General features: G+C 41.6%; 1 pseudogene; it reads left to right on the top strand.

Moving 5' to 3' along the window:
* The first annotated feature begins 453 nt into the window (after positions 1–453).
* LOC114785460 (zinc finger protein 709-like) lies at positions 454–9,512 on the top strand (annotated as a pseudogene).
* Positions 9,513–14,893: the final 5,381 nt, after the last annotated feature.

A 14,893-nucleotide genomic window follows, 5' to 3' on the forward strand; every position in this document is an offset into this window, starting at 1 on the left:
GAAATTTGTAGAAATACCACAAGGTATTAAACGAGGTATTAGTGTATTTTGAGACAAACTGAAAAAAAAAACACCCTATCGCTCGCAGAAGTAAAAACCAATTCCATGGCATGTGCTGCAAAAGACTGTCCACACCATGCAGCACGTTTAGCATTTGCCGTAGAACACAAAGATTAGCAAATTCACCAATGGCGCCCTGCGCACTTCACAGATGAAAGCAGGTTCACACTGAGCATATGTGATGTGTGGGGCTGGCATTTCTTTGGGCACCCTCCATGTTTTCGCCAGTGGTATCCTGACTGCCATAGGGTTCTGAGATGAGATCCTCAAACCCCTTGAGACAATATTCTGGTGCATTTGGCCCTGGGTTCCTCCGAATGCATGTGGCTGGAGTGTGTCAGCAGTTCCACCTGTTCCCCAGACCTGAATCCAACTGAGCACATCTGGGTCATCATGTCTCCCTCCATCCACCCACACTACGTTGCACCACAGACATTCCAGAAGTTGGCGGATGCTTTAGTCCAGGTCTGGGAGGAGTCCATCTGCCACCTCATCAGGATCATGTCCAGGCGTTGTAGGGAGGTCATACAGGCATGTGGAGGCCACACACACTACTGAACCTCATTTTGACTTGTTTTAAGGACATTATATCAAAGTTGGATCAGCCTGTAGTGTGTGACTCCAAATCCAGACCCTCCAGACCCAATGGGTTGATAAATTTGATTTCCATTGATAATCTTTGTCTGATTTTGTTGTCAGCACATTGAACTATTTAAAGAACAAAGTAATATTTAATTCATTCAGATCTAGGATCTCTTATTTTTGTGTCCTCTTTATTTTTTTGTGCATTTGACCTCTAAACCCTAAACGTTTGACCGTGTATTGTGATAATGTTTCATACAAACCCCCCATAGTACAATAATAAAAGAAAAATATATATGTATATACACACTAAACTACACTAACTAAAACTCTACAGTTTCTCTATAAGAGAAAATTAAAACCTTTCTGTAGAATGAACAGGACAAACAGGACATAACTGGACAACATCATGTAAGACGCTTGTAAGTGGATATGGATATGGATATGTTGGACACACAAGTATGTAAGATATGCAGGAATGTGCAAAAATAGCAGAGATGTGAAAAAAAAGTTGAGATCTGCAAAGATCAGGTGCATATGGCTGGGAGTGTATTATTGTTGAGTTTAACAGTTTTATTGGTGATGCTTTGCTCAGTGGCACCTCTTTGGCACCTTGGCTGATCGGGATTTGAACCGGCAACAGGGTCGCTTCCTTAAACGCTAGGCCACCACTGCCCCTCGGAGCCTGTCTCCTCTTTATGTTATGTTGTCACTACCAGTGTTTTTAAATGTGTGAAGTAAGTAATGGTTGCTGCTGCTGTATACACAGTTTAAAATCATTTTTACAAAGTGCTGTTGGTTTTTTATAGAACAGTATAATGAAAATGTTTACAGAATAAATTATCATTTCCATTTATTGTTCCACCCCACACTTTTATTGCAAACACCCTTACAACGCTTTGTCCAACCCACTTTTTAAAAGAAATCATTATGAGGTGATGGGCCGTAATTGTAATTTTTGCTATATCTTTGTCGTAGATGTTAAACCAGAAATATCATCAGATTACATCACATCTCTGATCTGTGGAAAAATACTGGAACCAACAGCAATTGATGTGAAGAAAGAGTTGGATGATGAAGTCTATTCAGGTGAGTGGAGTTCTGTTCATATAAAGAACTGTATTGTTGTTGTGGATAAGCACATCAGATATTTTACTATCAGTAAACCATGAATAACTAGGGAGACCCACAGGAAAAATTGAAAAATTGTTTTAATATTTATTTGCACTTGTGCAGCAACTGTGTTTTATGCTTCCACACAGTGGTGGCCTGGCAGGTAAGGAAGCAGACTCGTAACTGCAGGGTTGCAGGTTTAAATTCTGAACTGGCAAGGGGCCAATGAGGTCCCCTGGTGCAAGGGACTGTCTCTGCTCCACTAGTGGCTTTGATGTCTACCCACTGCTCACTAAGGGCAGAGGGGCACATTTTGTTGTCACATTTTGTTGTCACCATTTTGTTACCACAATGACAAAATCAGTTTCACTTTCAATACCCATTTTATTCCTCGCTAATTGTGACCAAGACCCCTGTTTAAAATGTCATGTCATTTGAATAATCAGATTTAAACTTGGAGGCTTATAGCTGTTTTTTTTACAGATCAGGAAAGCAAATTCGCTGATCAGAAGTGTAAAGAGGAAACTGAAGAAAATCTGCACCAGTTCAACAATTATGACAACAGTTTAAAACAAGTGAACCATGACCATGACTATTTTAAAGAGAAGCCTTACCAGTGTGACGAGTGTGGGAGGGGTTTTACACGAGCATCACACCTTATAATACACAAGAGGACACATACTGCAAATACCTACCAGTGCACTCTTTGCTCTAAATGCTTTGGAACATTAGATCAACTCAGACATCATCAATGTTTACATACTGAAGAAAAGGCTGACAAGCGTACAGAGAAGAAATTGAATAAATCAGATATCATCACACCTGTGAATTTGGTTGAAACAGTGGAAGTATCAGTGAATGATGAGAAGCGGGACTTGGATGATGTGATTCATGCAGGTGAGTAGAATACATTTTAAGCATTTCAGATAGTGGGTGAATTTTAGTAAATATGTATTTCATACACACATACAGATTTTCCCAGACTGTAATAGTGTGATAAAGCATTTTATACATTTAGAAATATTATTCAGGAAAGGTCCTGCATAGGTAGCCCATATGTTCCCCAGTCCAGGTTTAGGATTTTATTAAGGCCTTGTTCACTCAAACATCTGAACCAGCCGATTTTCTGGTGTTTGTGGCATTAGGTGAGTGCAGACTGTAATCTGATCGTTTCTCTGCTCATTGAAATAAATCTATTAGTATGGGCATTCAGCACCAGCATTCAGTTAGCTGCATGTTCTGATGACGTCAAATAAACACCACATGCCATGTTTTATTGCACTCAATTTCTGCACTCAAAAACTTAAATAACAAGTGTTGCATTACAACAATGCATATGGTGTTCAGAGGGCATTCATTTTGAACATCCGCGTGGATGAGGCCTTATAATCTTTTATAATCTACAGCTTTAATGTAATGAGATTTTCTATTTTATTAATTCATATATTTGAGTGACCTCTAAACCCTAAATGTTTGACTCTGAATTCAAATGAAAATGAACAGCAGTGTTTCGGTTTGTTTTACAGTGCATCCGGAAAGTATTCACAGCATCACTTTTCTACATTTTGTTACGTTGCAGCCTTATTCCAAAATGGATTATATAAATGTTTTCCCTTAGAATTCTACACACAACACCCAAAATGTTAACATGAAAAAAAATTACTTGTCGTTTTGGCACATTTTATATAAAAAAAAGAAGGCTAAGTTGCCTTCTGTTTCCCCTGATTACAAATCTGGGGATGGTTACAGTCTGCTTTTTTTGAAAGTCCCAATGAGCACAGTGGCCTCCATCATCTGTAACTGAATTAAGTTCAAGACCTCCTTGCTAGAGCTGGCCTGCCACCTTAACTGAGCGATCTTAGAAGGGCCTTAGTCAGGGAGATGACCAAGAACCAGATGGTCACTCTGTCAGAGCTCCATAGGTCCTAAAGTGGCCAGACGGAAGCCATTCCTTAGTAAAAAGCACATGGCAGCCTGCTTGAAGTTTGCCAACAGGGACTTGAAGGACTGTCAGACCATGACAAAAAAAAAAAAACACATTTTGGTGTTGTGGAAATCTTTCCAGACCTGAAGCATCTGAGCAACTGCAATGAAGAGAAGGTCAACTAATTCAATAGTTTATTTAACATGCGCATGGAGGGGTTCGCGATGAGAACCACCTCCACCAGCTTCTCTGGCAGGACCCCAAGGCGTTCCCAGACCAGACTGGAGATATAATTTCTACAATGTGTCCTGGGTTGACCCGGGGGCCTCCTGCCAGCAGGACATACCCGAAACACCTCCGCAGGGAGGCGCCCAGGAGACATCCTGACCAGATATCCCAACCACCTCAACTGGCACCTCTCGATGTGGAGGAGCAGCGGTTCTATTCAGAGTCCCTCTCGAATTTCCGAGCTCTTCAACCTATCTCTAAGGCTGCGCCCGGCCACCCTATGGAGGAAACTCATTTAGGCCGCTTGTATTTGCAATCTCGTTCTTTTGGTCATTACCCAAGGCTCATTACCACAGGTGAGGATTGTGACGTAGATCGACCAGTAAATCGAGAGCCTTGCTTTCTGGCTCAGCTCCCTCTTCACCACGACAGATCAGTGTCCTCATCACTGCAGATGCTGCCTCAATCTGCTATGCGTACCAAACTCACGCTTCTCTGGTACGGTGACTGAATGGCCCTTAACAAAAGGCCATCCACCCCATACTCCTGGAGTGCCCCCCATAGGGTGCCTCTGGGTACATGGTCAAAAGCCTTCTCCAAATCCACAAAACACATGTGGATTGCTTGGGCAAACTCCCATGCCCCCTCCATCACCCCAAGGGTAAAGAGCTGGTCCACAGTTCCACGGGCAGGACGAAAACCACATTGCTTCTCCTCAATCCGAGATTCAGGTATCGACCGGACCCTCCTCTCCAGTACCTTGGAGTAGATCTTTCCAGGGAGGCTGAGGAGTGTGATCCCCCTATAGATAACACACCCTCTGGTCCCCCTTCTTAAAAACAGGGACCGCCATCCCAGTCTGCCACTCCACTGGAACTGCCCCCAATGTCCATGCAATGTTGCAGAGACGTGTCAACCATGACTGCCCTACAACATCCATAGCCACGAGAGACCCAGGATGGATTTCATCCAGCCCCGGGGCTCCGTCACTGTGTAAATGTTTGACTACCTCAGCAGCTTCTTCCCCTTAGATTGGACAGTCCATACAAAGGCATCCCAGCTCTGGTTCCTCATCGGAATGTGCATCGGTGGGATTGAGGAGCTCCTCAAAGTATTCCTTCCACTGCTCGATTATAGCCCCAGTCAACGTAAGCAGCTCCCTATCTCTACTGTAAACAGTGTGAGCGAGTTGCTGCCATCCTTTCCTGAGGCATCGAATGGTTTGCCAGAACCTCTTTGGAGCCGATCTTGATGGGCCTCACCGAACTCTATTTTGTCTCTGCCACTGCCACTGCCGCACCCCGCTTGGCCGTCCTGTACCTGTCTGCTGCTTCTGGAGACCCACAGACCAGCCATGCCCCGTAGGCCTCCTTCTTCAGCCTGACTGCTCCCCTAACCTCTGGTGTCCACCAGCGGGTACGAGGGTTACCGACTGGCACTGGCCACCTTGCGACCACAGCTAGCAACAGCCGCCTTAACAATCACAAAGCGGAACAAGTCCATTCGGACTCAATGTCCCACACTGCTTTGGGGACGCGGTCAAAGCTCTGCCATCTTGAAAGGTTCTTCTGCCAGGCCTTCTTAGCAGACCCTCCGTCTCAATGCCATCTTCCCCTGCCATCTGATCCAACTCACCAGGTGGTGATCAGTTGACAGCTCCACTCCTCTGTTCACCCGAGTGTCCAAAACATATGGTCGCAAGTCAATCATTGACCTGTGACCTATGCTGCCCTGGTACCAAGTGTACCGATGGGCATCCTTATGTTCGAACATGGTGTTCCTTATGGCCAAACTGCGGCTTGCACAGAAGTCATGCTGTTATTGCCCACATGAGCATTGAAGTCCCCCAGCAGGAAAATGGAGTCCCCAGTCAGAGCACTATCTAGCACTCGTCCCAGAGACTCCAAAAAGGGTGGGTACTCTGAGCTGTTATTCGGCACATAAGTGCAAACAACAGTCAGGACCCTTTCCCCGACCCAAAGGTGCTGGGAAGCTACCGTCTCGTCCCATGGGGTAAACCCCAACAAACAGGCTGAGAGTTTTGGGGCTAAAAAAATGCCAACCCCAGCCCTCCACCTCTCACCCTGAGCAACTCCAGCAAAGGAGAGTGTCCAACCTCTCTCAAGGACTTGGGTTCCAGAGCCAATGCTATGTGTAGAGGTGAGTCTGACTTTATCTAGCCGGTACCACGCAATCTTTTCCACAAGCTCCAGCTCCTTCCCTGCCAAAGAGGTGACGTTAAATGTCCCAATAGCCAGTTTCCTTGTCCGGGGATCAGACCACCAAAGCTCCCGCCTCGGTCTGCCACCCGATCCACATTGCACCGGACCCTTCATGTTCCTCCTGCGGGTGGTGGGTCCACACTTGGATGAGCCCATCTATCCAGTTTGGGCTGGGCCCCATGGGTGAAAGCCTGGCCAGCAGACACTGACTCATGGACCCAAACCACAGGCCTGGCTCCAGGGTGGGACCCCTGTAACCCTCTGGGCCGGGTACACTGACTCTTTGTTGTTCATACCATGAAAGGTCTTCTGAACCGTTCTTTGTCTTGCACTTTATCTAAGACCAATTTGTCACGGGAGACCCTACCAGGGGAATTATTTTATCCATTTTGGAATTAGGTTGTAACATAACAAAATGTGGAAAAATTGATGCACTGTGAGTACTTCCCAGATACACTGTTTATTGTGTGAAGTAATAGTATTATTAGTAATTGTTGCAGCTATTAAGTATACACAGTATAAACTAATTTAGCAAATTGTATGGAATCAGATTTGTGCCAAAAGTTTTTAACAAAACTAATCCTAATATCAAACAAAAATAAGACATTGAAATGTCTGGCAGAGGAGTTTCACTAAGGCACCGTCCACACAGAAACATTTTTCTGTAAAACGTTTCCACACGGAGATGCAGAAAATGGCAAGAACGCTGTTTTAACCCCCATCACACCTCTAAGTGGCGCAGTTATTCACTTAAACTTGCATCTGATTTTGTGTCCAGTTTTCCTCTGCGGCTTGTTAAGATGCCAGAACACGTTGTTGTTCTCCAGCCTTGTCTTTTTATTAGAAATGTGCACCTTAGTTGCTTGTAGTTCTACAACCCCGAACGCATAATCAAATACTGTCAGAGACACAGAAAAGAGAAATTCACTCTGGAATCCACCCATAAATCATGAATTTCCAGTGGAATTTGATTATTTTACTCATCAAATGTGAGACATGATTCATTCAAAGTTAATGTTATCCTTTTGTCTTAATATTGTTTATTTATTCCTGTGTGTTCTATGGGTTTTATTGTCTGTTGTCTTATTGTTCTTTTAGTCACAGAGTACACAGATTTGTGTTGCAATGGAATCCACAGAACTAATTTGAAGTTCTGTGGATTCAACACTTAAAAAAAAAATAAAAATTCTGATTGGAGCTCAAATTAATCTGGTATTAGCAAGTAGACCCAAAATGGTGTAAATTAAATAGATCATTCAAAATATCCCCCCATATGGTTTTGGTCAAAGAATGATTCATTTTGTGAAAATAAGGAAATATTTTAGCACACCTGGAGTCAAAAGGTATTACAAATTATTTGATGCACTAAGCAATTGTGGTAATATTTAATTTCACTAGTGCACTGTGTGTTATGCTTCCCGATGTGGTGGCATAGCAGATAAGAAAGCAAACTTGTAACTGAAGGGTTGTGGGTAGACTTCTGTGGCATAAACAATATGCAATATAAATTTGGCCAACGGGTTTTGATTATTCCGGGTTTTTTTAAGTGCAGCATGCGTGTCAGTGACTGGGTACTGACAGCACACATGGAAATGACCTGAGGCGGGTCTAGCCTGTTTGGTGCCCTGTGCAAAAAAGTCATTATAATAAAATTTAAACAATAAAATTAAAATAAATTTTTTGGGAAACCTGGAGGGACTGCATGATCTAGCATAGTGTTACGTAAATATGAACAAATTTTTATATAATCACGTGCATCATACTAATACCTGGTATTTCACTGGCTTTATGGGTGTGACAGAAAGTCTGCTTTCAGTACAATTTCCCAGATATTGTTTTATCGAGTATACTATATGTTATGCTATATGTTGATGTATTTGTAAAAAGTGTATTATACAACTTCCTGCTGCCGTGCCTTTGCTACGGACACGTCACCTTTTCAAATAGAGTTACATTTAAATTTACTTATCAAATTACATACCGCAATATATATCGTTTATCATTTATGGTTAAATTTATATCGATATGAATTTTATGCCATTTTGTTTTTACAGATCAGGAAAGCAACTTTGCTGAACAGAGGTGTGAAGAGGAAACTGAAGAAAATTTACACCAGTTCAACAAGTATGACAACAGTTTAAGACAAGTGAAGATTCTTGAAACAGGACCGAGAAACAATTCTAAAGAGAAGCCTTTCCAGTGTGAAGAATGTGGGAAGAGCTTTACACAACCATCAGACCTTATAACACACAAGAGGACACATACTGGAGAGAAACCTTACCAATGTGTACAATGTGGGAGGAGTTTTGCACGAGCATCAAACCTTAAAAGACACAAGAGGTCACATACTGGAGATAAGCCCTTCCAATGTGTACAATGTGGGAACAGATACTCATGTGTGTCACATCTTAAAAGACACAAGAGGACACACACTGGAGAGAAGCCCTTCCAGTGTTTACAATGTGGGAAGAGTTTTACACGAGCATCACACCTGACAACACACCAGAGGACACATACTGGAGAGAAGCCTTACCAGTGTATACAATGTGGGAAGAGTTTTTCAGATGCATCATACTTTCAAAGACACAAAATAACACATACTGGAAAGAAGCCCTTCCAATGTGAACAATGTGGCAAGAGTTTTTCATGTGCATTATACCTTAAAAGACACAGGAGAACACATACTGGAGAGAAGCCATACCAGTGTGTACAATGTGGGAAGAGTTTTTTAGATTCATCACACCTTAAAACACACAAGAGGATACATACTGGAGAGAAACCCTACCGGTGTGTTCAATGTGGGAAACGTTTTACAGAAGCATCAAATTTTAAAAGACACAAGAGGACACATACTGTAGAAAAGCCCTTCCAGTGTGTACAATGTGGGAAAAGGTTTTCATATATATCAGACCTTATAACACACAAAAAGACACATACTGGAGAGAAACCTTACCAATGTGTACAATGTGGGAGGAGTTTTGCACGAGCATCAAACCTTAAAAGACACAAGAGGTCACATACTGGAGATAAGCCCTTCCAATGTGTACAATGTGGGAACAGATACTCATGTGTATCACAGCTTAAAAGACACAAGAGGACACACACTGGAGAGAAGCCCTTCCAGTGTTTACAATGTGGGAAGAGTTTTACACGAGCATCACACCTGACAACACACCAGAGGACACATACTGGAGAGAAGCCTTACCAGTGTATACAATGTGGGAAGAGTTTTTCAGATGCATCATACTTTCAAAGACACAAAATAACACATACTGGAAAGAAGCCCTTCCAATGTGAACAATGTGGCAAGAGTTTTTCATGTGCATTATACCTTAAAAGACACAGGAGAACACATACTGGAGAGAAGCCATACCAGTGTGTACAATGTGGGAAGAGTTTTTTAGATTCATCACACCTTAAAACACACAAGAGGATACATACTGGAGAGAAACCCTACCAGTGTGTACAATGTGGGAAACGTTTTACAGAAGCATCAAATTTTAAAAGACACAAGAGGACACATACTGTAGAAAAGCCCTTCCAGTGTGTACAATGTGGGAAAAGGTTTTCATATATATCAGACCTTATAACACACAAAAAGACACATACTGGAGAGAAACCTTACCAATGTGTACAATGTGGGAGGAGTTTTGCACGAGCATCAAACCTTAAAAGACACAAGAGGTCACATACTGGAGATAAGCCCTTCCAATGTGTACAATGTGGGAACAGATACTCATGTGTATCACAGCTTAAAAGACACAAGAGGACACACACTGGAGAGAAGCCCTTCCAGTGTTTACAATGTGGGAAGAGTTTTACACGAGCATCACACCTGACAACACACCAGAGGACACATACTGGAGAGAAGCCTTACCAGTGTATACAATGTGGGAAGAGTTTTTCAGATGCATCATACTTTCAAAGACACAAAATAACACATACTGGAAAGAAGCCCTTCCAATGTGAACAATGTGGCAAGAGTTTTTCATGTGCATTATACCTTAAAAGACACAGGAGAACACATACTGGAGAGAAGCCATACCAGTGTGTACAATGTGGGAAGAGTTTTTTAGATTCATCACACCTTAAAACACACAAGAGGATACATACTGGAGAGAAGCCCTACCAGTGTGTACAATGTGGGAAGAGTTTTTCAGATGCATCATACTTAAACAGACACAAGACGACACATCTTGCAAATATCTACCAGTGCACTCTTTGCTCTAAAGGCTTCAGAACATTATATCAACTCAAACATCATCAACATTTACATACTGAAGAAAAGTCCAACAAGTGTACAGAGAAGAAATTGAAGAAAGCAGATATCATCACACCTGTGAATTTGGTTGAAACAGTGGAAGTAACAGTGAAGGATGAGAAGCAGGACTTGGATGATGCGATTCATGCAGGTGAGTAGGATACAATTTAAGCATTTCAGAAGGGTGAATTTTTGTAAATATGTATTTCATACACACAAACATATTTTCTGTAATAGTGTGATGGAGCATTTTATACATTTAGAAATATTATTCAGGAAAGGTCCTGTACATGTAAAGGTCCTGAACCAGCCATTTTTCTGGTGTTCGTTGTGTTAGGTGAATGTAATCTGACCGTTTCTCTGCTCATTGAAGCAAATAAATGTGTCCATATTATAAGGCCTTATAATCTTATTATCTGCAGCTTTAATATAATTTTTATTTTATTAATTCATATATTTGACTGACCTCTAAAAACCCCTAAATATTTGTCTTTATATTGTTGCTACCAGTATTTTACAGTGCATCCAGAAAGTATTCACAGTCCATCCTTGTTTTGTACATTTTATGTTACAGCCTTATTCCAAAATTGATTAAATTCATTTTTTCCTTATAATTGTATAATAAGGGGCAGTGGTGGCCTAGCGGTTAAGGAAGTGGCCCCGTAATCAGAAGGTTGCTGGTTCGAATCCCGATCCGCCAAGGTGCCACTGAGGTGCCACTGAGCAAAGCACCGTCCCCACACACTGCTCCCCGGGCGCCTGTCATGGCTGCCCACTGCTCACTCAGGGTGATGGGTTAAATGCAGAGGACAAATTTCACTGTGTGTATCGTGTGTTGTGCTGCTGTGTATCACATGTGACAATCACTTCACTTTTAAAACTTTTTAGACTGTATAATATATACAGTCTACAGTCTTTGGTTAAATTTATATTGCAATATGAATTTTATGCCATATCGTACAGTCCTAGTTGCAAATTCAAATTCCTCATCCACAAATGTACTAATGACATCCCGTTGTGGGGACTTTCCCCACATTCTGCTCTGTGGGTGACTTTCATGGCTGCCCAGTGCTTACTAACGGCATAAGACCTTAAAATGTCATGTCATTTGATTAATCAGTCATTTAAACATGTCTATGGTGACTTATGGTTGTTTGTTTTTACAGATCAGGAAATGGAATACACTGATCAGAGGTATAAAGAGGAAACTGAAGAAAAGTTCCACAAGTATGACAACAGTTTAAGACAAGTAAAGATCTTTGAAACACAACAAAGAATCTATTCTAAAGAGAAGCCTTACAAGTGTGAAGAGTGTGGGAAGAGTTTTACACGAGCACCAGACCTTAAAAGACATCAGAAAATACATACTGGAGAGAAGCCCTACCAGTGTGTACAATGTGGGAAGAGATATTCATGTGCATCAACCCTTAAAAGACACAAGAAGATACATACTGTAGAAAAGCCCAATCAATTTGTACAATGTGGGAAGAGATTTACAAAAGCATCACTCAAATGTATTCAAAGTTTACATACCGATGATAAGCTCTATAAGTGTTTAGCAGTCGTTAAACTGAAGAAATTAGATATAACCACACCTATACATTGTGGTAACATACTGGAACCAACAAGAATTGATGTGAAGAAAGAGCTGGATGATTAAATTTATTCAGGTGAGTTGTGTATTTAAGATTGTAGGGGTTGTTGTGATATGGATATCAGTCGGAATTGTAGAAAACATATTCTGTAGGATGATACAGCATATTTATCAGAATGCCACACATTCTACTATTCTCAAAAAAATATTCTCAGTCCTTCCAGGAATTTACGACGCGTTTGCCACTTTTGTCAAATTTTGCAAGTTTTGATGTATCACAGCAATTTCTACATTTTCGTTTCTCAAACGTTATCAGTTTTACTTCAGCGTTAACAAACATGCAGACGTGCGACAGGATTGCTGTCCATTTACGCTCAACAGTTTTCAAGTGTTCTGCATGGAAGTGAGATATTAACAACAACAACAACAACAACAACATTTATTTCTTATATAGCCCAAATCACATACAGTATGTCTCAATGGGCTTTGACAAGCCCTACAGTTGACACCCCCCACACTTGACCCTTCTGCCCACAAGGAAAACTCCACACAAAAAAAGGAAGAAACCTTGGGAAGGAGTGATACAGAGAGGGACCCCCCTCCAGGGTAGAGTGAGCCTGCAAATGGTGTCAGTGCAGGGCTGGTGATGATTTGTACAATATAATAATAAGTCCTACAGTTGTAGGGTTGGAGAAGTCCAGGATGTAGTCCAGTGTCATGGTCTAGATTACGTGTCCATAATGATGCTACTGGTCCACTTGAAGATCCTTGAAGCTGTAGTTGTTACGGTGGTGGTGGCTGTGGCGATGCTCTGGTTCGTTTCACTGAGACTGTGTCTGAGTCCCGGACACTGACAAGCAAGCCGTTCCACAACTGCGGAGCTCTATAGGAGAAGGATCTGCTCCCAGCTGTGACCTTTTGTACTTTTGGTACCAGTAGTGACCTCGCACCCATTGATCAAAGGGGGCGAGGCAGGTCGCAAATAACTAAAAGTTCACTCAGGTACTGCGGGGCGAGACCATTTAGAGCTTTATAGGTCAAAAGTAGGATTTTGTAGTCAATCCTAAATTTGATGGATAACAAGTGCAGTGATTGTAAGACTGGGGTGATGTGGTCAAATTTTCTAGTTCTAGTTAGAACTCTGGCTGCAGCATTCTGTACTAGCTGGAGTTTACTCATGCACCTACTAGAGCATCCAGACAGTAATGCATTTCAGTAATCTAACCTTGATGTAATAAATGCGTGGACCAACTTTTCTGCATCATGCATTGAAATGATATTTCTTATTTTCGCAATATTTCTAAGGTGAAAGAATGCTATCCTAGTGATATTATCTATGTGCGAATTGAATGAGAGACCTGCATCAATGATGACACCTAGATTCTTTACTTCAGTACTTGGTGAGATAGAAAGGCTATCCAGGGTTATTGTGCAGTCAGCCAGTTTATGCCTGGCTGCTTGAGGCCCAAGTACAAGAGCTTCTGTCTTGTCAGGGTTTAACAGGAGAAAGTTGGTGAGCATCCACTGTCTAATGTCCTTCAGACAATTCTCTATTTTGTTCAGCTGATGCCTCTGATCTGGCATTGCTGACAGATACAGCTGTGTGTCGTCAGCGTAGCAATGAAAGCTAATATAGGGAAAATAGTAACGGACCTATTACAGAACCTTGTGGAACACCAAACTCTACTTTACTATGTGAATACGAAACACCATTGATGTCCACAAACTGATATCGGTTGGTCAAATATGATCTGAACCATTCAAGGGCTGTTCCCTTAATCCCAATAACATTCTCTAACCTGGCAAGGAGAATAGCGTGATCAATAGTGTCAAACTCTGCTCTCAGATCAAGCAGGACAAGCAGCGAGATGCGTCCCTGATCAAAGGCCAACAGCAGGTCATTAACCACTTTAACCAGCGCTGTCTCAGTGCTATGATGAGGTCTAAATCCTGATTGATATACTTAATGGATGTTGTTACAGTCTAGGTATGCGCTCAGCTGCTGGGCTATGACTTTTTCTAAGATTTTTGATATGAACGGAAGGTTGGATATCGGTCTATAATTTGAAAGCTGACTGCGATCAAGATCAGGCTTTTTAATCAGGGGTCTAATGACTGCTACCTTGAACAAACTTGGTACGTGGCGGCGCTAAGCAACGAGTTAACAATTTTGAGGATAGAATTTATAATATTGGGTGCTACTTGTTTAAGGAACCTTGTTGGAATCGATCCAAAGCGCAAGTACATTGATTTGACGATGAGATTAGTGTAATTAGTTCATGCTCTTTAATTGGTTGAAGCATTTCAATGGTGGTGAGCTATTAGAAGATTATTTTCCATAGAAATATTGAGCTATTTGTTGTGCTTTTAATCTAATCTCTATTCGTGACTATTTTAGTATTAAAGAAATTCATAAAATCGTCACTACTATGATGATATTGAGTGGTAGTATACGTGTCTGTCTTATTCCTGGTTAGTTTGGCTATAGTGTTAAACAGGAATTATAACAGGGATTATTTTTGTTTTTGTCTATTAACGAGGACAGATACGTTGATCAAGCCGCGCTAAGAGCCTTCTTATAGTTAAATAGGCTCTCCTTCCATGCTATTCTGAATACGTTTAATTTACTTTGATGCCATTTACGTTCTAATTCCCGGATGGTCTTCTTATTAACTTGGCTTACCGGGCCGTCGTAAAGGCATACTGATGCTGCTGTGTCAGTGTGGAAAGTGTGGACCACACGACAGGAATGCTGTTCAACTCAGCCTTTACTGGCGAATCACATGGTGCAGAACATGGACGATAAACCTCCAACATCTGAACTCAAGTTCAATTTCAAGGCTGGCAACTCAACACACAAAAAACAATTCTGCTTATCAGGAACTTTTTATACTAGACTGTGACTGTGC

This window comes from Denticeps clupeoides, chromosome 3 (assembly GCF_900700375.1).
Source record: "Denticeps clupeoides chromosome 3, fDenClu1.1, whole genome shotgun sequence".
Lineage (NCBI taxonomy): Eukaryota > Metazoa > Chordata > Actinopteri > Clupeiformes > Denticipitidae > Denticeps > Denticeps clupeoides.